Source organism: Sciurus vulgaris (assembly GCF_902686455.1).
Source record: "Sciurus vulgaris genome assembly, chromosome: 4".
Taxonomy (NCBI): Eukaryota; Metazoa; Chordata; class Mammalia; order Rodentia; family Sciuridae; genus Sciurus; species Sciurus vulgaris.
In genome coordinates, this window is record NC_136464.1 from 48,930,065 (window position 1) to 48,956,618 (window position 26,554).

The 26,554-nt window shown below is 50.1% G+C and overlaps 1 long non-coding RNA gene across 2 annotated transcripts; it reads left to right on the forward strand.

Moving 5' to 3' along the window:
• The first annotated feature begins 438 nt into the window (after nucleotides 1–438).
• LOC306658801 lies at nucleotides 439–25,093 on the forward strand. 2 transcript variants are annotated; one of them, XR_013763149.1, is made up of 11 exons: nucleotides 439–546; nucleotides 1,711–1,763; nucleotides 2,438–2,492; nucleotides 12,518–12,650; nucleotides 15,867–15,965; nucleotides 16,986–17,114; nucleotides 18,775–18,871; nucleotides 19,703–19,870; nucleotides 20,084–20,291; nucleotides 22,758–23,107; nucleotides 24,873–25,093. It is a non-coding gene; the product is annotated as an uncharacterized lncRNA (long non-coding RNA). The 2 variants fall into 2 exon arrangements; XR_013763150.1 differs by lacking the exon at nucleotides 24,873–25,093 and having other exon boundaries at nucleotides 22,758–23,346.
• The last annotated feature ends 1,461 nt before the right edge of the window (nucleotides 25,094–26,554 follow it).

Here is a 26,554-nt window from a genome sequence, read left to right on the forward strand (position 1 = left end):
CATCAGTAAGGTGACCAGGCAGAAGACTGCCACCATTGTGGAGGACTTTGATGCCAAACTGTAGCAATCTAACCTCAGTGGAAATCAGGAGCTATTTTCTAGGTGCTACTTCTCCTAGTTCCCTTGCTGAACTGGGGTGGAGTTGATCTCACTCAGTCTTTCTTTTCCCCATCTGTAAATTGGGAGGTACTGTAAGTCATTGTCATGGCAGATGGCTGAAGTCTTCCAGTGAGAGTACACAAGGGCATTCAGATGTGGGGAGAGAGGCAGGCTAGACCAGTGGGCCCCTTGCTGACACGGGGGTGGAGGAACAGACCCCCTTTCATCAGTATCTGCTTTGTCTGGAGCCACCTAACCTCATGAGCTCCATCAGTAAGCTAGCTCTGAACAGGTGCCTGCATACAGAGTTGGGTCAAAATTTCTCTTGCTTCCAGGGACCTTCACCCCCAGCAGGAGCCAGTCCTGTGGATAAAGAGGTCATCATTCATTCTATCTGCACCACTGGGGCAGGTTGCAGCGGGGAGGCACACTTCACGCTGGTTTGAGGTAGGAGTGAGAGGTGGCAGGTGGGTGGGAGGGGACAAAAATCTCAGGGACCGATTGCCCAGGCCCCACAGGGTTGTGGCTGAAATTTGACAGTAGCCACTGATGAAGCTCTTTGAGGGGATTGTGAGCCAGGGTGGAGCATGTGATAGCGTCTGCTTCAGGGAGTAGGACATGGTTGACTTAGAGGGGTAGGGAGGGGCAGTGGGCACTGCAGGGCAGGCAGGGATGGGGCTGCTGGGGAGGTGATGTGCCACTCTGTCCCATCCCCGCCCCCCCGCGGAGAACTTGTTTCTGCTCTCTTTGCAGCTTCCCTGCCTTTCTTTTTGTGGGTTAGGAGGCCTGTCCTGCCCAGATGTGGAACAGACAGAGGCACACGGCTTGGTCCCTGTCACTCCCCCCATTGGGCCTCAGTGGAAAGAGTGATGCTGTCATTTGCATTTCAAAACCTCTATCTCCCCCATCTCCCCTTAATAAGAGCCAATTACACCTCTGCCCAAAACTGCAGGTTGCCTGCCTGTCATTGGACTTTCATCCTGTTTGGGGTGGGGAGGAACTGCTCCCTTAAATGTCACATTTAGCATATGCAAATGAAGAGATAATTGTCCTTAATGGAAAATGAACTCACCTGCTTGCTGTGAGCTCCAGACAAAGCGGATACTGATGAAAGGGGGTCTGTTCCTCCACCCCCGTGTCAGCAAGGGGCCCACTGGTCTAGCCTGCCTCTCTCCCCACATCTGGAAGATAGCAACTAGGGGCTCTTTGCCAGTTGGAAGGTAACACTTGTAGAGATTATTTCTCCATTTGACAGATGGGAACATTGAGGCCTGGAGGGTGGAAGGGATTGGCCCAAGGTCCCAGGCTGAGCCAAACTTCTCAGGGGAAATCAGAGTGGAAGTGGGCAGCAGCCTGTGCTGGGGAAAACAGAGAGTCCTAAGATCAGGTGATTCTCCAACCAGGCAGTCAGGAACCGTGAGATGACAACCCTGGGATCTGGCACTTGCTGGGAGTGTATCTCCTCAGTAGATCTCGGTTTCCAATCTGGGAGGTGTTTTTGGTAATCTGGAGGCCGAGGGGAGAGCGCTAGAGAGGACAGGGGACCATATGAGCCATTTCCCCGTGGCTAAAATCTGTCCTCATCCTGAGTTATGTTTCTTTTAAAACCAGGAGCAGAGGTGGGATGCATTCCGAGGGAGGGAGCTCTCTGTCGCCGGTGGTGTGTTAGTAGCCTGGGAGGGCTCTCTCAAAGTGTTGTATTCCGAGATCAGGGAGTTCTGGGAGGACAGAAGGAGCCCTGACTAGCCAACCCTCAGGCCCTGAGCTGGCCACAAGATGAGGACTTTAAAGAGTCCCCGGCCTGGGTAGGACTTGGAGATTTGGTCTGACCTGCTCCAAGAATTGAAGCGTCTGCCTGTCTTCTGATTCCAGTCAGGAGCTGGATTGTCCCTCAGGCCTGAGTCCTTTCCGGTTCCTGCCTGGGTTCAGAACCTGGGGAAGTGGTGGAGCTCTGGATTTGGAAAACCTGGATGCAAGTCCCAGCGAGTCCTCTCACGCTGGCCATCCTCTGGGAATCCTGGCTCCCTCGCCAGAGGAGTGCAGTTGTGATACCTGCCTCCTTGTGGTATTTTGTAGGATGCTGCCAGCGGGCTCAGCAGGATGCCTGGAACATAGAGGAACTTGGTAGAAATTTGTTTTACAAATCACCGGCTCTGTTCCCTTCTCCTTGCCCGTGGAGGGGCCTGGCTCCTGCTGCCACCTCCCAGCTGCCTCGTGTGGCCTCTTGCTGCGTCTCCCAGATGGCCAGCCCAATCTAGCCCACCTCATGGCTGGTTGACCCAAAATGCTAGTGACCTTGGAGAGGATGCACTAGAAATCTCCACCTCTCTTCCCCCAGATGTCCTGATGGGTCTCAGAGAGGATAAGACACTTGTTCAAATTCACACAGTGAGGTAAGAGATCAGCTGACCTGTGTCCAGTCTAAATGGCTAAGTGCTGCTGTTGTCATGGTGAGGTACAACTCTGTGAGACATGGAAGGCTCAACTGCTCCAAGATGAGGCCACAATTTGGGCATCTGTGCAGTATTGACACATAGAGTATGGTCACATAGACGAGGGTTAAGGATCAGAAGATGGGGCTTGGTCTGAGCAGGTGATCTGATAGAGACCACAAGCACAAAATGAACATGTGGTTTGGTAAGCCAGTGGGGCCTGGGGGCTAAAGCCTAGCCCATCCTGACTGGTTCCAGGGGCCATGCTGGTAATACTAGTATGAGAAGGGATGGGTTTCATGCAATGCATGAAGGAGGACTAATGGTGGGGACAGTGCATTTCACCAAAAGCTGCCCATTGCACTTAAAGGCATGTGAAAACATAGTTTTAAAAAATGTGCAGCCGGGCATTGTGGTACACACCTGTAATCCCAGTGACTCGGGAGGCTGAGGCAGGAGGATCATGAGTTCAAAGCTAGTCTCAGCAACTTAGCAAGGCTCTAAGCAAATCAATGAGACCCTGTCCCTAACAAAATATAAAAAATGGATGTGGATGTGGCTGAGTGGTTAATTGCCCCTGGGTTCAATCCCTGGTACAAAAAAAAGAAAATTGCTGGCCCAATAATGCCACCAGCAATAATGCTGGTGACTCAGACTAGGCCAGGACACACTGACTCTTCTGTAGGTACAAGGGATAGTGGGTATGGACCTTAGAAAGAACTCTTCTCACAGTGTCAAGACTGCTAGAAGGTGCATGCAGGTAGAACCAGAGTGCTTCTTTAGTTTGCAGAAAGTGGCCTTTGAACCACAGTGGCTTTTTCTGACGCCTTTATGACAGCAGAATGCTAGTGTCACAGCAGAGGGACACAGCAGCTCTTCTCTCCTGATTCCCAGGCCTGCAGCCAGGGTCAGTAGGCTCTCCAGGAGTCCCCCAGGTACTGGAAGGGAGGCCACTGGCTGATGGACTGGTGTTGGGTCACAGTGGGAGCCCCGACCCCTTGTGAGACCTGGTGGGGAGCTTCCTCCCATTTCTGGTCTCCTCAGCCTGTCTTCAAGGCTGCCCGGAAGCTGATTCCCTATGATTAATGAGCATTTCCCTTCCTTAGGGCCCCGTGCTGGGGGACGATGGGATGTGGCTTTGGCTGTTGAGGGTAGTGCTGGGGCTTAGGGAGCCTTGGAGTGTGGCCTGCAGCTGTTTACTTGGCAGATCCTCACTTGCAGATGTGAGGCTGCTGGGTAGTTGGGTGGGGACCCAGAGAGAAGTCTGGGCCATGTGCTCCTGGAGAGGGACCCATACCCATGGTCTCTGTTCACAACCATTGCTCCGAGAACCTGTTCCTGATGTGGCCCAGCTGTCTCTAGAGGTTGGTCAAGTTTCTTCCTGCCCCTGGCCCTCCTGCATGCTGATCCCAAGGTCTCTCTTACTCAAGCCAGTGTGGTTTTGGTTTTGGGGTTGAAGCAACATTGGGCTCAGGCCCAGTCTCCAATTATCCTGGTCAGTGGAATTTGGAGCTGGGAGAGGCCCGGCTTGGAAGAGTCCTTAGCTAATGGAAAGATGCAGCTGTGAGCTCCGCCCTGCTTAGCTCATCTCCAGGGCTGGGGCAGGCTGTCTTCTTCCTAGAGTGCAGCCGCTGGGTTCCAGGATGTGAGCTCAGCAACTCTGGGTGGGGGTCCTTTTCCCATCCTGTCAGATACATTTTCTGTTCTTTATTCAGAGGGGTCTGTCACATCTCTTTTGACCTGGAATGAAAGTTGTGAGAGATGTGAGGCGTGGAGCCTTCTTGAGTTATGAACTAAGTATGGAGAGATTAGAGGGAAGATAAGGCGCCAACTTACTCTGTTGGTGCTGCATAGTTTTGTGCCTATTGACATGAGTAATTCACCCATTCCTCCTTCTTTCATCCTTATATTAATTTATTCATCTTTTAATCCAGTCATCAACCTACCCATCCATCATCCCTCTATCCATCATCTATCCATCTATCCATCCATCCATCCCTGTATTCATCCATCCATTACATTGTTCAATCACTGACTTCTCTATCTAAGCATCCATTCATCTATGCGTCCATCCATCCATTCATCTATCCATTCATCCATTCATCCATCCATCACCATCTTGATGAGTACTTGTGTAGGTCAGGCCCTGTGCCGGTTGCTAGGACACAGAGATAAACAGTTCACCAGCCCTGCCCTGACAGTGTTCCAGGTCTGGTGACCAGATATTCAAATAAGCACCAGTGTCACCTCAGCCATATCACGTTGTAGTGAATGTGAAAGTTGTTTCATGAATCCAGAGGATTAACAGGCTCTAACTCAAGTGACTCCTCCTCTAGGTTACTTTCTCTGATTTCACCACATGGCTTGGGAACTTGACAGGGAGAGAAGAGGATGAAGGGCATTTCTGGCAGATGGACCAGGCTTTGGCAGGACAGAGTTCTACAGACTCAGAGGATGTTTGAAGGAATGCAGCCCTGTGACTGTGGGGCTGGAGGAGACGGCAGCAGTGGGGAATTAGCTGGAAAGGTGTGTTGGGAAGTTGTGGAGAGCCTTGAATGTGAGATGAGTGCTCTTATATGTTGTCCCTGAGGCAACAGGAAGCAGTAAGAAGCAGAGGCAAATCCTGGCCAGATGTGTACATTAGGAAGATCGTTGAAGCAGACAAATCTGGGTTTGGATTCAACTCTGCCACCTTCTAATTTTGTGGCCCTGGGCAAGCAAATTCATCTCATGAGCTTGTTTCCTCTTCTCCAAAGAAGGAATGCTGTCTACTTCACTGGGATGTTGCAAGCTACAAAGAGATGAGACCTGAGGAGTGCTGGATGCTAGCAACTGCCTTATTCTAGGCTCTGTTAGAATCCCACTGCAATTGGAGCTTAGCATTTCAGCTGCTGATTCCAACTCACTATGTGTTCGAACCAGTCACTTCATCTGTATGGGCTTCTGTTTTCTCCTCCATGAACAGTCATCAAAATGCTTACCTCCTCAGATTGCTTTGGGGAGGGGACAGGGTGATGAGTGGACCTGGCAGGTCATTGGGGCTGCAGGCACAGTGATGGCACAGACTCACCCAACCAGTGATGCCTGGTTTGGGAAAGGTCTTAGGGACTGCACAGTGACCCCAGGTGCCCTGGCACTGGGCCACTCGAAACTCAAGAGTAGTTCCCTCCTCCCCACCCTTGCCCTGCCCAGCTGCTCTGAGGAGATGGCTTCCTGGCTCCATGACTGCATCTGCTAATCCCAGGGAGCAGCGGACTGAGGCGAGACCTGACACGTCCGTGGTGCTCAGCAGCCCAGCTTACCCAATGCTCTGGCTCTGTGCCATCCCACCAGCTGCAGGGCTGTGGCTACTGTCCACCACTCCTGCCCGATGCCCCGCACTGACCTTGGCTCCTGCCTGACATTGGAACAAGACGGGGCATGGAAGAAGTCAGAGAAAGACATGTGTGCCCTTCTGTGGGAGGCCAGGGAGGTGGAGCAGGGAGGTCTTGCACCCAAGTCCTCTACTCTCACATGTCCTTGAGCCTCTGTGGTCAGTTGACTCACCTGCAAATGGGGATGATGTTGCTGACCTCATAAGTGTTATTCGGAGGTCGAGAGAAGACGGGGAAGGAAGGACCTCAGTAGAGGATAACTCACATGTGTTTGGTGTCTAGTATAACAACAGAGAAGCCTAGTGCCCAGCCTTGTCTTCAAGGACAATGATGCCCTTCAGCAGAAGCAAAGCACCAGTCAGCAGGAATACCTCCCAGAAGGAAGCAAAGTCTTCTGGAAACCTGGAAACCAGACAGGTACCCACGAATGCCATCTCTTCTCCCCTGGACCTCTCTGTGCTGCACAAATGCACTTGCACACACACACATGCACAAAGGATGCAAACACGTGTGCACATTTGCACAATGTATACACACAGCACTATACACAAGGTCTTCGCATACCTGTGTTTCTCACACGTGTACAACAAATACACCAACCTGTGTCTGTAATCCATATACATGCCTTCAGCCCTTTCACAATTGAGTTTTCAAGGGTAAGGTTACCCCACTTACTTGTGTTAACCCTGATCTTCTTGTAGTAGAAAGTTCTAGAAGAAATCTCACACTGTAAAATTGAAGCTCTTAGGATTGGAGAGTAAAGGAGAAGTTATAAAATGGTCCCCTCCCCCAGTCTGGCTTGCTCACTTGCAGGTGGGAAAGCTGAGGCTCAGAGGAACAAGTAGCAGGCTACTTCTAGTTCTGTGACGTTGACGGAGACAAATTCTCACAGCGTTCATGAATAGCCCCCTTAAAATCTGTGATTCCCTCCTCCCTTCTCTGCTCTAACCATAGAATCTAGCCCTCTCTGGATTCTCACTTCCTCTTGGGGCAAGAAAGAACTGAAGCCCCCACCTGGAGATGCAGGAGCAGCTGCACAGAGGGCTGGCACAGAGGGGTGGCCCCTGAAAGGACAGAAAAGCCTGGGTGTTGGCACGAGGGAGGGAGGTGTGCGGGGCGCTGGTTTATCCATAGGCAGCACCTCCAGCTCAGGGCCTATGGATTTCAGTCTTTTCAAGAACGTTTGATAGCTGAGAAAAAAAAGATCAACTTCAAAAAATGACTGCAAAGTCAAAATGAACTGATGTTTAATTGAATATGTGCACAACGTAACATCATGTCAACTTGTTAAATTGAATTCACCTCAGCTCCTATGAAGTTATATGTAAATGATATTTGAAGTGGGATGTAGGCGCATTCTGATGTTTATTTTGATGTGGTGTGACATGCTGGATGAGAGGGTGGGGGCGGCCCATGATGACTGAAAAGCAGCTCTATCGGGGCTGCATGGAGTGGGGAAGGCACCCACCACAGCCAAGCAGTCATTTTCCTTTTCCCCTGATAACACCCACTGGGGACCCCCTTAAGGAGGTGAGCATTTCCAGCATCTGTAGATAGATAAGCTAACCTCTAGAGAGCTCCTTGAGCTAATATTCTAGAATCTTCTCAGACCGTCTGGTAAATTCATCAGTGGCTCATTGTGCTCTGCTTGTCCTGGCCTGTCTCTGTGGGATGTAGGGGGAGAACCAGGACAACCTGAAGAAGAGAAAACCTAGGGGGGCAGGTAACGTTTGCCTTCATACTCGAGGCAACCCCAAGGGCCCATGGGCAGGAGAACATGGGGAGCACTGGATTTGGGGTAATTGTAAGGAAGATCAACAGAGCTGACCTCCTAAAAGAAATGACAGTGTGCCTCACTTCTGCATGGTGTGGGGCTGGCTACAAACCATTTTTAGGCTATAGATCCTGTTTCCTCTTCACCTTGGGAAGCCAGGATCATTTTACGCACCTGGGCAACAGGGCCAATGAGGCTCAGGAGGGTTGAATGAGCCACTCGGATTTTTGCTGTTGAGAAAGGACAGCTCTGGGACTAGGGCCACATCCTCCTGACATCTGGGTTGGATGGAGTCCCTAGCCCACCTGCTTCATCCATTATTGTAGCTGCTTTAGCAAAAGCATGGATCATTCCAGACCCTGAGTTTGCTACACAGATGTGCCTCTGCTCTTGCACCCTCCACTATGGCTGTCATGAGCATAGCCTCCTGTGTTGGAGGCCTTCACAGGGACCGTGGGCTCCCTCACGCTCCTAGTCTCCTGTGCTGAGACTGGTCCCATGTGACTGATTCTGGTCCATGGATTGTGAGCAAAGAGGATGTGACTCTTCCAGGCCCAGCTGAGGCAGTTTGCCCTAATGGATCACGGGCTCCAGGGCTCTTGCTTCCCCTGGCCCCTCACTCCAGGGAGCTGTGGATAATATGTATTTGTTAATTTTGGTGAACAGTGGTTATGGGGGTAACCATGGGAATTTTACACTTGGAATTTTATATAGTTTTTCATAGAAAGGGTCCCCCAAATGGCACAAGTTTCAGGCCACAAAACCCAGACATGCCCCTGTGATCAGGCAGTTGAGATATGTCCCTTCTCCCTCCGGTTCTCTCCTGTTTTACAGTGGCCTTGGAGGCCAAAGCCAGAAGATGAAGGAGGGCTGCCTGCCTGAGTCATACCTTTGTGTGAGTGAGGATAAAGCTGTCTGGGTGTTTTAGTACATTTTTTTGTTGCTATAAAAAATTACCTGAGACTGAGTAATCTACGAAGAATTGAAGTTTATTTGACTCATGGTTCTGGAGGCTGGCAAGTCCAAGAGCATGGAGCTTGCTCTATTTGAACATGGTGGAGGGCATCACTCAGTGAGACTCAGCAAGCTTGCTAGCTTGGGTCTCTTGACATTGTAGAGGCCCTACCCTCATGATCTCATCTAATCCCAGTTACCTCCCACAGGCCCTCCTCCGAACACCGTGAACATGTGGGTTTGGGGGATTAGGTCTCAACACACAGACTTCTGGGAGACATATTCAAAGCATAGCACTTGGGAAGCCACTGAGATTTGGGGATATATTTGTATATCCCCACAGTATGACCTGTAACAACCATACAGAGACAGAGACTGAGGCTTTGTCCTCGGGGACAGTGTAGATGCTTCCAGAATTGTGGTGGAGGGGCAGCAAGTTGGAGGTCACTTTCCCCCACATCAGTGCCATGTGAATCCTTATCTATGAACTCCAAATTCCATGCTCTGAGCCTGGGAACCTTGGGTTAAGGCCAAGTGTCCCAGAATGTTCATGGGGACCAGGGCATCTCTCATGGGACCTACAGAGTGAGGAATAAGTGTTGTTGTAATGCTGAACACACAACCTGAGTCAGAGGGTGGGGACAATTTTGGGGTTATCTGAAGACTTCTGGTGTCTTTAGGAATCTCTGAGTCCCTGAAACCCACTACTTTTGTTATTGGCCTCATAGAAGGTCAGGAGTCACGGCCTCCGGGCACATTGTGTCTCTCAACATGAGAATTGGGAACAGACAAACAGGCATGGTTTTTGAGGCAGCTTCCTGTTACAGCTCAAGAACCTGGCTCAGCCCTCTTGGGAGAGTGGGAGGTCACCATCGTGGAGAGCAATGGCAGCAACGGCCCTGGGCAGGAAGGTGGCCATGCGCAGCATGCTGGTTCTGCCTGCTCTAGCTGCTGGGCAGTAGCTGCTGGATGTTTGAGGAGGGTGAAGGCATCAAGTCAGACCTGAGGGTGCATGGGGAGTTCTTGCTGCCTGTCATCTTAAGTGTCTTTCCTCAACTCTTCCTCAGATGTGCATAGTGCTGTATTCATGCTTCAATATCTGATCAAAACAGCAGCCTGTAGAGGTATGCTCTGTGTACATACAGAATCCTTCCCTTGTTTCTTGAGGTTTTAGTTACCCATGAGCAACTGTGGTTTGAAAATATTAAATCAAAAATTCCAGAAAGAATGAATTAGATTTCAACTGCATGCCATCTGAGAAGTGTGATGAAATCTTGCGTTGTCTTGCTCCATTCTGCCTGGAATATGAACTACCCTTTTGTCCAGTGTATCCACACTGTATACCCTACCTGCCCTTTAGTCATTTAGTAGTTGTCTCAATCATTAGATCCATTGTTGTGATGTTACAGTGCTCATGTATAAGTAACCCTTATTTTACTTAATAATGGCCCCAAACTACAATAATGTTGGTAATTTGGACATGCCAAAGAGAAGCTGTGAATCCTTCTTTTAAATGAAAAGGTGAAAAATACAATAAGATATTGAGAGAGAGAGAGAAAGAGAGAGAGAGAGAGAGAGAGAGAGAGAACATTGATGTAACTTTTATTATAGTATATTGTTTTCATTATCTACTTTATTGTTAGTTATAAATCTCTTAATGTGTCTGATTTATAAATTAAGTTTTATATTGGGTTTCTAGGTATCAAAAGAAATGGAATATATATATAGGGTTCTGTATTATCACTGGTTTGAGAATCCACTGGGGGTCTTGGAACATATACCCCATGAATAAGGGGGCACTGAACGTTATACTTTCCTGACGGCAGGCAAACACATATGTGCTACGCACACGTGTGCATGAGTGCATGAAAGTCAGGGAGATTATACTTAGCCCATGTGGTGGGAGGATTAAATGAAAGAATTGTATGTGATGGGCAAGCAGCATGCTTTGACCTGCACGGGCATTCAGACATCAATGTATTATATATCTTGTAGTTTCTATTATAATTGCTCTTACTTTTGTTCTACCTTTTTTTTTTTTCTTTTTTTAAATTTGTATGCTCTGGGGTCACCTTGGTAAGGTAAGGGCTTTGTACTATTGGTAAAGTCCTCAGCCAATAGGTGCCGATTTATCCTGGACTCCAGATTCTTTGCCTTGTGATTTCCTGGTCTGGGTTATCCAGAGTCCACATCTTCTGTCTATGTTAGTGCCAGCTGACAAGGCTGAATGGAGCAGTCGTGCTCGAGCTGAGGTAGGTCTTTGTTTCTTGCAGCCTCGGTGGCCTCTGAGGCTTTCAGCAGCTGAACTGTGCTCTGACCCTATCTGCTACTGCTGTAGTCCGAGCACGCCAGCCTCCTGGGTGTGTAGAGCTACACTAATAAGCTCTGGCCCTGCATGATGCCAGCTGTCGATGCCCTCTGCTTTCTCCTGCTGCCGGGTGAGCAGCTTGGCAACTCCCTTAGCTTTAGATAGCAAAGATTGTTCCCGAGCTGGGGCTTGCCTGGAAAGCTCTCCCTGTTGTCTCGGGTCAGTTTCACAAGAAACAGGCTGAAGCATGGATTCCTGTGTGAGCAGTGTGCAGAGGGTAGTTCTCTGGAGAATCCAGTAAGGCAGTGAGGGGAGCAGGATGGGGAGGAGAAGGAGCTACACAGAGATGTGAAATGCAGGCTTCTCATCCTGTGGGGAGCTCAGGAATAGCAATTGCACCAGAGATTTCTTCCAGCTTGAAAGCAGAAGGGCTGGGAACGAAACCCTGGCATCAGTAAGTCAAGGGCAGAGAGTGACCCCCTGGAAGGGTGGCAAATTCCCAGACATCTTCAGGCAAGACAGCTCCCCTCAGCCGGAGGAGATGTAGTACGCTGTTAACAACACACCCACCCCTCAGCAGCTGAGGACGCTCCACAGGCCCCAGGGAAAAGGATCTGAGCAGGATGCCAGTCTCATCTGTCATGCCCTGCATGCCTGCTGCTTCTCTCCAAGGATGATCTTGTATTTTCCCCAGATTCACTTCTGCTTGTCTTCCAAACCCAGAATTATCTAGGCCTACTATGTGCCAGGCCCACTGAGGATCTGGCCATGCTGAAGTATACTCAGGTAACAGACTGGCCTGTGCAGCTTCTGGTGAGGGCTTCCCCTCTCACCCACATTGGTCCCTGGGCATTGCTTTCTCCCTCCAATACCTGCCCAAGGGCAGTGAGTTGGTATCTGCTCTAAGGCAAGGAGAGACAGGCAAGGAGAGACAGACTGGTGAGCGTGTGTTTTCTGCTGCAAAAGAAATGAGAAAGTACCTCTTTCTTTGGGATGGGTGGGGCGAGGTGGAGGAAGAGTCTAAGAGGCTTGTGGGTTTTTTCCCTTTTGCAAACTTTCTGAGCCAAGAAGAGGAGGCAGAACAGAGAACTCTCTCTCTCTCTGCCCTTGCTGCTGCCCGCCCACCCTCCGCTCCCTCCCTGCTGGTCTGTCTCAGCTGCAGCCCTGGCCTTGTAGCTACTGCTGGGGAAAACAGAAAACCACAGCTATGCAGTACCAAACAGGCCTGCATCATGTTTACGAAATGACAGAGTCCTGGGCCTGTCTCCAAGGAGGCTGGGGCTCCCTGGGGCAACTCAGACAGCTCCTCCATGTCCAAGGCTGTGCTTTGGAGGCCTTGGGGGCTGGAAAGGCCCTTGGTGCCAAGTCTCTCATTTCATCAGGAGGCCTGGAGACCAGAGATGGGAGTGAGTTGACTGAGGTCACACAGAGCACCGAGATCTAGTTTAGGACTTCTGGGAGGGAGGCAGGGCTTGAGGCTTCTGGGCGAGGGGAGGAGGAAGGGATTCATGTTTAAGTTCAAGTTCACATGTGACTGCTCTTAGCTTCCTCCTCTTCTCCTCTCATGTCTAACCAGCTGCTGATTTTCAACCTGACGTTGTCCCAGATGAACAATGAAGGTAAGGCAGAGACCAAGCTCTGCTGACCCTCTGAGCTGTACCTGGGAAAGCTCCATTTTCTAAGCTTCACATCTTGGAAGGTATGGAAGGGTAAGGAATGCATCACCGGGGAAGAGTCCCTGAGGTAGGAGACAGGCTGGGCTCTCCATGGAGCCACTCAGAGACTTCTCTTCCCTCCCACAGCCCCACGGACACTTCTAGCCTCTCCCTGTCCCAGTCTCGTCTCATAACCTCAGCTCCTGTTTCTGTACAGGATCCAGAGGAATTCGCCTTCTGTCTTCAGGCTGTCAATTGCTGGCATCCACCTTATCCTTCTCTTGGTCTGGGAAAGGAGGAGGGACTAATATTTTCATCTCTCTTCTGCAGCGCCACCCTCTCCCCATCCCTGCCTTCTGCATGCATACCAGCTCAGTCCCTCACTGACTCCATTTCTTCAATACGTCTTTGCAAGACTGTCCTTGAACTTGTGATCCTCTTGCCTCAGTCTTACAGATTACAGGCGTGCATCAACCACCCAACTCTCCAAGACCTCTAAACCACTCTTCCAAACCTCTGCCCATCTGGTCACTTGTTCCTCTCTGCTCAAATGGCTTTGAGGCCACCAGTGAGAGGGCAAAGTTTGTCCTATCCCATTTGTTTCCTCTGTCCCGTGTCTGATGTTATGGTCTTCCCTACCAGACTCCTTCTCTGACCTTGTCCTCTGCCCTGCTCTCTTTTCTTAACTCAAGTGTCTGATCATGCCTTGATCTCCTCAATGTTTCCTCCTCTGTCTCATATCCAAAATGATCTCTTCCCCTGCTTTTTTGCCTTGTTCCTTTTCTGCCTGGGAAATAAATGTGAGATAACAAAAGCTTCATTTATTCCTATGAATACACTTATGTCTGTAATGCTGGAGACCTAAAAGTCACAAGTTCAGATTACATCTCCCTCCTCTCTTCTGGTTGCATGTGGGTCATTCCCTATTGGGACTCCCTTCCTGGGTATCTTCCAAGCTTCTCCTTGGAATCACCATTTCCTACATCAAACTCATTGTCTTCCCTATCAGTGTCCTCTATTCTTGGTGGAAAGCACCACTTGGCTTCCAAACTCAGAAATCTGAGTTTCATTTTTGTGCTGGGCTGAACGATATGCCCATTCCCTCAAGATATTAAACCCTAATCACTGGAATCTGACTACTACCTTATGTGACAAAAGGGATTTTGCAGATAGGATTAAGTTTAAGATTTGGAGATGAGAAGTTTATCCTAACCAACCTGGAGAACCTGATATAATTGCAAGGGTACTCATAAAAGGGATGCAAGGGTCAGAGTGAGTAGCAGGAGGAGTGGCAAAGAATCAAGAGACTGGAGTGACGTGGCCACACCTCGGAGAATACTGACATAAGAAGTGGGAGAAGCAAGAAGTCATTGCTTCTCTGGAGTCTGCAGAAGGAGTTGGCTCTGCTGATCACTGGAGTTTGGCCTTGTAACACTCATATTGGACTTTTGACCCCCACAATACAAGAGAATTTGTGGTTTAAGTCACTGTGCTCTGGAAATCAGCAGCCATAGGAAACTAATAAAATTCTGATGTTTCTCCACTACTAGCTACATTAATTAGTCCCCTAATCCCATCAATTTGTCTCCAAAATACCTGTCAGGTGTACTTCTCCTCCTGTGCTCAGATCCATTCCATCAACATTTCTCCCAAGATCTGCAGAGATCTTTCAGTGGATCGCCCTTTCTAAGTCAATCTCTCCATTGCTTCAAGACTTATGAGCTGATCTGTGTGCAAAAGGTGATCCCCTTTTCCACAGCCCTGACTCACATGCTAAAAGAGGGAGTTGTATTATTGAGATTATGGGGAGCTTGGAATATGTGCCATGATTACCAGTCTCTCTTTCCTGCCTGATCCCTACCTCACACCCTACAATTTAGTTGTATGGGCAACAGCCTTGGCACTTTGCCCATGCAATTTCCTCATCCTGAAATATTCCACTGTGACTCCTACCACTTTGAGCCTTCTCTGGGCTGCAGTTTTCTCATTGGTACCATTAAGGGACTCATACATATGAGTTCAAAACTCTATGGACTCTTGACCTGGACAATTGGGCTAATTAGATATCATCATCCCCCCAGTGATCAGACAGTACCTTGAGAGGCTTTTCACCCACCTCTGTCTTGGGGATAGTTGGTGTTTAATGTCTTGTGTTTCCTAATGGTGCCTTCTCGGAGCCACTGGGGTATGTGTACGTGTGCTGCATATGTGGGCATGTGCTTGCATGTTTTAGGGGGAACAACAGAATTTTAAATAGTTTATTAAAGAGCTGCTAAAGGCGCCTTGGATATGAAATTTCTCCAGGAAAAAAAAAAAAAAAAACCTCTATTTTGATGATTTAAGTGTTAATGATTCAAAACCATATGGATTGCATTTCTCTCCCATCCACATGGTTTTTTAAAAGTATCAGAGAGACTGCTTAGGGCAAAACGCACTTATGATTCTATCGATCCAGCAGCATTGTGGGGGCTGCTTCCCAGATCTGAGTGAAAGCTGGTCCCACTGGGCTAGGATGTGGGCCTTTCCTGGGCCCTCTCCACATGGTCTCCAAGGAAAGCCACACTGGACGTCTGGGGAGAGTTTTCGGTACAAAACTTGGTGGGAAAAAAACACTGCATCCCGGTGGGGTTTTTGCAAAACCTCCAGAACTAATTTTAAAATGACTTAGGTTTTGGCAGGCTGAAGAGGTGTTAACTCAAACCCGGGTGGATTTCAAGGGAAATGTAATTAGAAAAATGCTCTCCTCGTTAGCTGGGAGACTGTGCCGAGCAGTAAAGATTCTTGTTGGAGAATTGTTTGGTGAGATAAAGATGTGCTGCCATTGGGGTCAATGTGCAGACGTGTGCTTGGACCTACCTCCCTTCCCTGCCAGGCTCTGTGCCCATATGCAGGCCCTGGTGCTGGCAAGCAGGACATGCAGGACACAGGCAGGGACCCTGGAGGGAGCTCCTCCCCATAACCGTGGTTGAGCTAGTTATTGCTGGTTCTTCCTTAACCACAGTCAGGTGGAGAGGGGACCTGGCTGATGGTGAGGGCGCATTGATCCATTCGGATTCCTGGTCCTACCTCCTTTTCAGTCTAACAAGATGTCTCCAGTCAAATTTGAGCATCTCTGGTCTAAGAGTGAGGTGTCACCTCCCACTGCGGCAGTTCAGGCCCTTTGCAGCCCTCCTCGGCTTTCTTTGCTGGCATTACCTTCCACTGCTGTTTTCTCCTGCCAGTAGTCTTCCCTAGAGGCTCCATGGTTATATTCCACCCTGCCTGGTTCAGGCATCATGTCGGCTGGGACACCAGGCTCTCATTGCCAGGAGGACAGTACATCACTCAAAAACATGAAGAAATTCTGCTTCTCTTGTGGAAAAGTTCCTGGTGAGTGTGTTCCTCCCTTCACTGTGGCCCTGAGCACAGTGGACACTCCTGTGTGCCTGCAACATTGCACCTTGAGTCTGGATCTTGGTCCCCATTTTGAGCTTCTGGGAAGAAGGGACTTGTCAGAATTCTATATAAACCATGCCAGGGACTGGCATACGGCTTGCCATGTGGTTAAATAGTCAACAAATGTGGAATGAATAGGATAAACTTTGAGAGTCACTAGTGCTATTTCTGTCACTCATTCATTTGACCAATTCACTCATTAATTCACTTATCCATTCACCTATCCATCCATCCCCCACCCATCCACTTGTCTTTTCATCCCCCATTTATCCATTCTTCTATTTATCCATCACCTATTCACTATTCACCCATACACCCACCCATCCACCCATCCATCCATCCACCCATCCACCCATCCGTCCATCTATCCACCCATCCAGCCAGCCAGCTACCTACCACTCATGCATGTATGCTTCTGTCCTTCCATCTACCACCACCTACCCACCACTCATTCATTCAGTTGTCATGCACTCATTCAACAGATTGGAGGCTTTTTCTGTAATTCCACAGTATTTAATATAAAGTGATTTTGGAATATTTCAAACCCATAGATTCGACTTAGCAAATTATAATAAACAACCAAGGGCTACCCACTGAGCTTTACCTTTTCTTAGTATTATGGCAGATGTACTTCAAATTTTTCTTATTAAAACATAAAATACTATAGAAATATTTGTGACTCTATGTGGACTCCACAATTCTATTTCTCCACATCTTTTATCCAAGATGGTGTCTCTTCTTATTGTCTGCCATTTTTAATCATGTATTTTTGTGTTCATAAACAATACATATTGTTTTTTCAGGTTTTAAACTTTCATGTAAATGGTATTGTGTGTATCAGTCACTTTATAACTTGATTTGTTTTTGCTTATTCTAATGAATAAGCACTTTTTATACTATGTTCATTAAAGCACACTTGCTTGTCACATGACCCTCTTTGTTTCTCTGCTTCAGTTGTAAGCTCCTGAGGAGAGGAGTGTTCATCTGTACATTACCGTGTCCCCTCAAGACTGGCCTGATCTTCATTGACTGACTGCGTGGATACTGGGCAGAACTTGACAGATGTCAATGCTAAACTCCACAGTGAGTGTCCAGAAGTTATTGGGACTCAGTTCTAGCACTTGAGGGGCAGCAGATTAAAAGATGAGACCTAGTCTAGAGGCAGGGATGCAGGTCTACAGAACACAGAGGAAGAATAAGAAATTTGACATGGTGAGAGAAGATTTGTCAGGGGTGATAGGAGTTAAGTACTGAAGGAAGAATAGCAGTTGTCCAGCCAGGTGAAGAGGGAATGGGACATTCATGGCAGAGGAAATAGAGCAGCAGAACCTTGGAGTATAAAGCTCCTTGTTCCTACTCCCTTGCCTGGGAGGTACCTCCAGTAGGGAACTTTTTTTACTCAAGGCCCCCGGTCTCCTTTATCAGGTAAACCTTTGTATTCAGTGCAGGCCTTGGGAAGCTGTATCTCATTCACTCATCCTTTCCTGACTTCATTTAGGTAAAAAATATTTATTGGGCATCTACTATGTGCTAGGTCCTGTGTTTGCACTTGGACCTGGCAGTTGTAAGGAAAAGTTTCCTGCTCTCAGCATTGTGGGAAGTGAGAAAGACAAAAAATAAGCAAATACGAAAATATTGGAGGGTGGTCAAGCAATCTCTCTGTGGAAGACTTGGGGAGACTGATGGGTTATTGAGTCATTTTTAAGGTCCTTACTGGGGTGGTTAGATGGGTTCTATGAGGAGGTATATTAATTTTCCTTTACTGTAGCAAAACACCAGAGACTGGATAACATAAAGAAAAGAGGTTTACAAAGCTCAGTTTTGGACATTGAAAGTCCAAATAACATGATACCAGCTCTGGTAAAGGCCCCTTGGCTGCATCACTTCATGGCATATGACATCTTGGCGGGGGCTCATTTGAAAGTGATCACATGGCAACACAGGCAGCAGAGATATATTTAGGGGTCAGGTTTACTCTTTAAAAACAACTTACTCTTGCAAGAACTATCTGGGTTCCAGGAGAACTACCTTATCCCTTCCAAAGGTACAACCCCAATATCCTAACCACCTCCTACCATGCCCCACCACTTAAAGATCCACTACCTCTCATGTCACCACTCTGAGGACCAAACTCCCAACACTAGATTTTTTGGGAGATAAGCCATATCTAAACCATAGCATAAGGGGCACTTTAACTTGAGATTTGAATGATAAGACCAGGAGGGGTGCACCCAGAAGGGGAAGAACATGTCCTGCTCAAATCTGTCCCCACCAGTGGTCAGGGGTAGACTGGAGCCAACAATTAGGTTGCACATGGCTTTGCAAGGCAGGAAAGGGGCTTAGGTTTTATTCCAACCAAATGAAGAGACTTCAGAGGGTATAAGCAGATAATTGATGGGATTCAATTACTTTTCAAGTTATTTGAAAGTAGGGGCCCAAGCATTAAAGAGGGTAAAGAAGTCAGGCCACTCTTGTGCAATCCAGGTCCTGGTGGCTGTGCCTGGGCTGGCAGTGGGGATGGAAAGAGGTGGCTTTGGGGTGTACACCCAAGGCAGAGTTGGTAGGCCTTGTTGAAAGAGGGGACAGAGAAGGAAGGGGAGAGGGGAATTGAGGATGAAGTGCGGGACTGTGACCTTGAGCCCCTGGATTATGGGTTAATATTCAGAGAGAGGAAGAGATCTGGGGACGGGTGGGAGGGCAGAGTCCTGCTTTGGCCCTCCTGATTTTGAAATGCCTTTGATAGCCAAGAATCGCTGCCAATCAGGTGTCGTCCTGGTGCTCCAGGGGAGTCATGGCTGCATCACTTTGGCCATCTGGCTCAGGTGTGAGAATGTTACCTGGTAAGTGGCAGGTGCCGTGTCCCGTCCCCCTGTCTGATGGTGCAGCTCACAGCTCCTTGCTCCCCTTCACATGAGCCTCCTGAGGGTTGGGCCAGGGAGGAATTTATGTACCCAATTTATGACTGAGTAGACAGAGGCCTAGTGAGGGCAGTGACTGGTCTGAGACCATGAGCCAGAGCCAGGGCCCACCCCTGCCCTGGACCCGGATGCTCTTCACCACCCACAGGTCACTCCCAACTGGGTGAGCGAGGCCCACTTCAGCTTTCTCTGGAGCTCTTCCTTCCTCTGTAAGAGCTCTTTTCTGTTTTGTGATACATGCAAGGTCGAAGTGGCTAACAAATCCCAGAGCCAAGGCTCCAACCCAGGCCTTCCAGGCCTGTGCTCAATATATCCTGAATGTCCTGGGGACCAGCTTGCCAGGGGTGGATGGTTCCTCAGGATGAGTATCATGATGTGCTAGTGTCCTCCACTTTGTGAGGAAGGACAAAGGAAGGCCACTAAGGGTTGGAAAGGACTTCTGAAAATCAGAGCTCACCCTCCCAAGTGCTCTGGGTGCTCTGGGCCAAGTCCTGCCAAGTCCTACAGACCTGGAGAGTAAGAACTAGAGTCACTCCCATTTTGTAAAGAGAACACGGGTGTGGCCTGGAGAAATCACCTGCTCAGGGTCACACAGTGAGGAACAGAGCTGGGATTGGACCCAGGAACCTGGAGGATAAAGTCCACCTGACCTGAGTCACCTCACTCAGTGACAGTGGTGTTAGATCGGTAAGTGGCTATTCTACTGTTGGTGTTAGAGTCAGGGGAACTGAGACCCAGCATGTGACTGGCCAGTTTTCAGCAGGAGCACTGAGAGCCCAGGATCCGAGTAGCTGAAGCCCTGTTGGGAGGTTCCGAGGACAAGGATCCCTAGGACCAGCCTTTGACTGCCTGTGTGTGCTATGCCCTTGACAATGTCAGCAGCTTTGTACCAGGGAAACAGGAAGGGCAGACCGTGGCCAGGTGAGCTGGGAAGTAGAGGATCAGAGGTTGTGGGGAGTTACTGACAGGGAACAGGAAGGTGAGGGGCCCCTGCAGGGTTGGGGGGCCTGGGCTTGCTCCTTCACTCCTTGAGTAACTGTGTGCCTGGGCTGGGCTGTACTAGCTTTGATTCTAAAACCAGGACTGAGTTTGAGCTAAGTCCTCCATCCAGTTACTACATCTACACCGTGCCAGGCTGCGTTTGGGACCTGGCCTTACCTTGCCCTCAGTTGGAGCGCTGGCACGTGGACATGGTACTGTCAGTGAACTCACTCTCAGAGAGAGGACACCACACATTGGACACCACAAAGAGCCTGCAGGAAACGCTTTCCAAGATGAACCCTGAGATGTGAGTAGAAGCCAACCAGTAGAGGGGACAGCTTGAGCAAAGGCTCAGAGTCTGGTAAGTCATCAATTTAGGATGGAAAGGAACTTGATTTTTTTTTGGTATTGAGGTTAAATTCAGGTATACTAAAATAACCGTTTTAGGTAGGCAACTCAGTGGCATTTCATACATCGTGATGCTGTGCCATGGTCCTTGTGACTCACACTGCCTTCGTCTTCCAAAGAGACCTCGTGGTTCCCTGTCCTGAAGGCGCAGTCCTAACAGCAGAGACAGGTTGACTGCGTTATTACAATGTGGGCTCTGGTCAAGTGGGATGGTATAGTCACAAAACCCACTTGGAGGTAGAAACGATGTGCCCAACTTACAGATGGGAACACTGAGCAAAACTGAAAAGATCTGCCTACAGTCACAGGGTCAGGGGCAAGGCCAGAACTGGCCTGCAGGCAGCTGAGGTTCATTCCCTCAGACTCTGTGGCTCCCAAATATGAATCTTCAGACCTGTCGGGCATCTGTTAAGAATTCAGATTGGGGACTGAGGCCCAGGCATCTGTGCTTCTCAACATGTCCAGGCCCAGGATTGGAAGCAGCTTTCCTCACCTCCTCCAGGGAGGGACCGCTGGTCTTGTTTGACTCAGGCTCCAGGCACAGGGATCAGGGGCCATGGTGGCTTCATGGTGGATCTTTAAGGGATAGCTGCTGGTGGCTGGGGGCTGGAGGATTCAGGATGGGGTGCAGCAGGCAGGCAGGTGGAGTAGGAAATCCGGCCAGTCAGCCTCAGGATGAAAACCTTCCCACCAACAAGGAAGGGGCGTTGGCCCTGCTGACAAATGGGCCGAGGCTTCCATGTTAATTTGTGGAGTGGCGCTTAATAATAAAATGCTCCTTAAATCTGGGACATGGCATGAGTGACTGCTTTTGCAGGTCCGAATCAGGATCATTAACTGCGTATGACAAAGGTTTCATAAACATTTGTCAAACTCCCTGAGCTCACTGTGCCCGTGACTTGCTGCTCCTGGAGGCGCCTCTGCAAACCAGAAAGGTTCAGACCCAGGGCCCAGGATCCCACTACCCAGCTTTGGAGGTCCTGCCACCCCTGGGCTTCTGCCCTCTGAGGCGAAGTGACAGTGGGCACTGAGGCAAGGAGCCCTTACTCTGGAAAAGGCAATTGGTGTCCAAGAATGAACTGGTGGGTGGCAGGTGGGTGGAGGAGAGCCGACTCCTAAATCTGGACCTTTGAGCATTTCATCTCACCTCGCTGAGCCTCGAACTCCTCACCCATAAAAGAGGTAATATTTACTCACCGTATTTCTGGGGGAAGATTTGTGAAAAAGAACACAGTGGTAATGGGCTCCCAGGATTCCCTGCCTCCCACCTGCTCTGTCCTCTCTACAGAGGTCAAAGAGGGAGGGGGCAGGGGATGCAGGGATTCAAAGACAAGGGAAGATGAAGAAACCAGGCTTGATCCTGGGTGGGGAAGAAGGACCAGGCCACAGGCACCACCTGACGGGGCTCCTGCTACCTGCTCATCACCAGTTTTCAGTTTTTCCTGCTCTGTTCTGTGCCGTTCTCACTTCCCATCACTTCCCAGTGTTCAGGAACATTCTGTTTCACATTATAGTCTGTGTCTGTGGCCTTTTGGACCTGATGGGACTGAGCAGGGCAGGAAGGAGGACAGTGGCAGCTGATGTTGTAAGGGAGTTTTGGAACCAACTGGCAGAGGATGGTGGGATTCAGTCAATGTGAACTGATCTGGGACCACTGGGACTCTTCCCCATGGGGACACATGGGTATGAAGGGCTTTGCAAGACTTGCCTGTGGGGCCTACCTGAGGGACTGGACCTACCTGCAGGGTGGGCCCTTTCCCTGATTCTACCTTGACTTCCTGTCCCCGGTCCCCATTTCCCATGGAGGCTTGGGGCTCACATCACAAGTGGTCCAGAGGGTCCTTCTTTCCCCTGCTCCACCCATGCCTGAGAACATTCAGTAATGAAGCCACAAGCAACACGGGCCTGCTCAGTCAAACACATGTGCACAGGCTGACTCCCGAGACTGAGCAAGAGTTTCCGAGGGGAACCGCCAGGGAGGAAGGGTGTGGTGGGCCTGGGGTGGGGGAGTACGAGCGCTGAGACTGTCCCGGAGCTGGGAATATTGGCAGGGGAAAACATGACCAGGACTGACCCCGGGGAAGCTGGGCTGGGCGAAGCGGTGTGCGCACGTACGGGTACAAGCATGAGAATGTGCAGTGTGCTGGGTGACTCGGAGGAGGTGATCAGGGAGCAGCTATGTTCCCAGGCATGTCCACGTCCCTTTGTGTCAATCTGGGTGGTGCATGCTCATCTTATCTCTGTCTTACATATAAGGAGAGGGTACCTGTCTTGCCAAGTGCCTCACTGTTGATACCTCCACTGTGCTTCCTCGTGCCCCCTCTTGCCCTACAGAAGGAAGTTCCAGACCCTTTGCGTGGAAGGAAAAGCCTCCTCATGCTTTCAGTCCCTTTGTGTGCTGTCCCCTCTCTCCTTCTAGAGCACGGAGCTGGTAGACCTCCTCTAAGCCTCGGGGCAAATGGCTGCGCGCCTGGGATCTCCATCCAGATTCAGAAGCCGCTCCTCCCAGCTCATGCCTCCCAGCTGCCTCCACACCAGCATTTGTCACTCCGCCTTGGAGTGACTCGGTCACACTGCTGCATCTGCACCTGTCAATTCGGATGGATGAATGGATGACCAATGGGACTCAGTCACCCCTGGAGTGAACGAAATGCCCTGAGGAGGGACCTGCCGCAGGGACCGGATGCTGATCCCACTATATGTCGAGTCCCAATCGGGTTGCTCATCAGGATCCCTTGCTTGTTCCTCTGCCTCGGGGTGCTGGAGCATGTACGTAAACAAGCCCCCAGGGCCTGTGGGGGGCATGACTCTTGCCTGGCTGTCTCTCCCAATGAGCACCGAGAATTTGGGTGGAGTGGCGCACGGACGAGACGACATGATCTTACAGAGGAGTCATGATTCTCTGGGAACCTCACAGCCAGGACATGGACCAAAAGGGGAAACTCAGGCCCACAGGGGACAGGGCTGGCCAGGCTCACAGAGTGGGTGCGGTGGGGCTGGAATTCCGCCTCACGATGCTCACCTGGCCCCAGAGGTTGGGAAGGGGTGGAGGGATGGGAGCCAGGCCTGGCCCTGCATGGTGCTGGTGGCCTTCGCCAGGTAACCCTCTGGCCACCTCCCTCAGGTAAATTTATTTTGTGTCTCCCTCTCTCTGTCAGCTCAACATGCTGCGCCTCAGGCGTCTCTTGAGCAGTGGCAGGAAAGAGTTATAAGATTCTCTTTTAAAATGAAAAGGAAAAAAACATCCCTCCCTGCTCTTTAGCTCCCTCCCCTTCCCTTAAGGGAAAAATATGGATCAAGACTTTCCTCACTGCAGCGGCTCCTTGTGCTCTGTGGGCTGTTTGTCTAGCTCCTCTCGGGCGCCGTGAATTTACGGCATGGTCTCTCTGGAAGTGGCTTTAGGGGAAAAGATGGTGGGATTTTATTCTTGCTAATTTAAAACAATAATAATTATTTTGCGCGTTAGGAAGCATTCTTATTAAATGAGTCCAATCTTTCGGAACGACTGGAAGAGGACAAAGCCAAATTTCCTGACAGGGCCCTTTGGCATTGTGGGAATCACTCCTCCATCCAGCATGTGACTTGGGCCAACCGTGGTGGAGAGGCAGCACCATGAGAGCAGCCATGTTGGCAGAGGCCTGCGTCAGAGTGAGGCTCAGTTCCAGGCCCAAGTCGAGATCAGGCTGACCCTTATAGTGTCTGCTCTGTACCATGTGGGGTGGGCCAGCGGTGCCTGAAAGCCACTGGAAATGTGCGGAGCTGCACTGGGGGTCACCCACAGGTCATCCAGGAGGTGTGCAGGGACACACGGACAAATGGGAGAGAAATCCGCACCCAAGAAGGAGGATTGAGACAGTGAGGAAGCCTGTGTGTCGCCTTCAGAGATAACTCTGGCTCCGGGGTGGCTTTGGCTTCCCTGAGGCTGACTGGAGGCCTCTGTGGCAGGAGGAACACAGGCCCTGTTTGTCAGGGATAGTTCTGGTTGTGCCTGTGCAAATATGAATAAATCACTTTTTAGTCTCAAAGACCCAGTTTGGACAGAAAGTGTCCTGCCTGTATGACCATGCTGTCTACACCACGGTCAGCACCCCTGGGCCTGCTCAAAGGCCTGCCAGCAAGACTTCGTCCCCAAGAACCTCCCTACCTTTTCTCCCCAGGGCCGACCTTGATTAGTTTGTTGACTTCTGTCTTTCTGAGCCTCGGTTTTGTCCTTGATTTGCAAAATGATCATCCTGTCGATCACATTGTTTCCCAGAGTTGCTGGGATGAGCCCTCAAGGGATCTGAAGGAGACCCTCAAGTCTCTCAGTCTCTCTCTCTTATCTCTCTGTCTTTCTGCATAGCTCTCTCTTGTTCTTGCTCTCTCTCTTCTCCTTTTCTCTCACTTTCTGTCCCTGTCTCTCTCACGTCTCTCATCTCCATCTGTCTCTCATTTTTCTTTGTCTGTCTGTCCACCTGTCCCTGTCTGGCTCTGTCTCTGTCTGGCTCCTCTCTCACTGTCTATCTCTCTGTCTCTGTCTCCTTCCCCACTGCAGAAGTCTTCGGGGCAGAGAAAGCCAAGCCGGCTGCCTGAGACCAAGGGCTCGTGACTTCCCTGTCTCTTTCCCGTCCCTTTTTACCTTGGTCCTGAAGACTCTGGGGGCTCTTCAGAATCACAGTGAAGACCCCAGGAACTCGTCTTCAGGATCCACCTGAGCTGTGAGGACTGAAGAAGAGAACTCCCTTCATGGAAGAAGTGGCCATGATTCCACTTGAGCCCAGGGAGAACATTTTCTCCTTTAGGATTAGAAGAAGTTCTGGAACAGGGCCCTCCAGAAAGCAGCCCAGGCTCCACCAAGAGAGGACTCTTTGTTTGGAAGGATGGCGGTGGAAATTCTGCTTGCTCTTGTTCAGACTGCATGGAGAATCCCGCATTTCCTTGGGTTTATCGTGAGGCATGAACCCGTTCACACTCAGCGCGTTTAGCAAGAGGGATGTTTGGTCTAGCGAAGTCTTAGAGGTCACACCTTCACTGCTTTCATGAGAAAGGATACATTCGCCTTTCTAAAACTGACGTCCAGTGAACCAGGAGACCTGAAAGGTAGTGGGCTCCCCAGCCCTGGAGAAATGGGGGCAAACCTGCCTGACGACCTGTGGGGGCGGGGGTGGGGGCAACAAGGCACATGGAAGGCTAGACAGTTGGCTTCCGAGGTCCCTCCCAGGCGTCCCTGCGCTTCCAAGACTCCTCAGCACTGCCTCCTTCATCGTCCCCTGCTTAAGGCAGCCTGTTTGCTTCTGGATGAGTCAAAAGTCTGCCTGCTGTGGCCTCCTCACTGGGTGGAGTTCCCTGGGAGCCGCCAAGGCCCCCCACTCCCCGCACAGGGTCATTGCTTTCACAGCCTCTGGGGTTGCCTCTTGTAGCCACCACCCTCCCGGAGCCAAGGACTGAATTAATTGGTTAAACAAGGCAAAGGCAAAAAATGTACACACACACGCGCGCACACACACACACACACACACACACACACATACACACATGCACACGAGACACACACAGAGGGAGACTTCGTCTGGAATGAGAAATGCCGTCTTGCTCTGGCCTTTTATCATAAGCCCATGGAGATGAATATTCTGACCTAATAATCAAAACAAGCTGTAATTGCAAACAGACCCTCTCCAGGCTGCTCAGTGTGGCCGAGAGAGGCCTGCTGAGCGCCAGCCCTCCTCCTACTCCCTGATCGACGCAGCAGCCCAGTGCGCACCATTGGGCTGGCCTGGCTGGCGGGAGCTGCTTACATTCTGCCTTCCCGAGACCCCAGGCCTCCTTTGCAGGGAACCCATACCCCCGAGACCACAGGGGTGAGGGGTGTTGCTCCTGCCCTGCTCAGACTCCATCTCCTCTTGGCTCGGGAAGAGGTTCTCCTGGGTGCGACCCCAAAGCTGGAAGAGCTTCCTGTCCCCTCCCCACCCCCTCCTTTTAATGTTTTGTTTCAGGCACACCCTCAGCTCAAATTTGCTTTGAAGGTCAGTAATTTCCACTCCTTCTTTTCAAAACAATTGCACAGTTCTTCTGGGACCCAAATGTTGATTCTCTTCACCGAGGAATGAATCTCCCTCAAGAACAAATACATTCCAGAAATGTCCATCTAGCATCTCTAATGGGAGAGACATCGGGAGGGGCCGAGGTGAACCACACCTGGTCCTCATCCCCAGGGCGCTCTCTGTAGTTGAAAGCGCA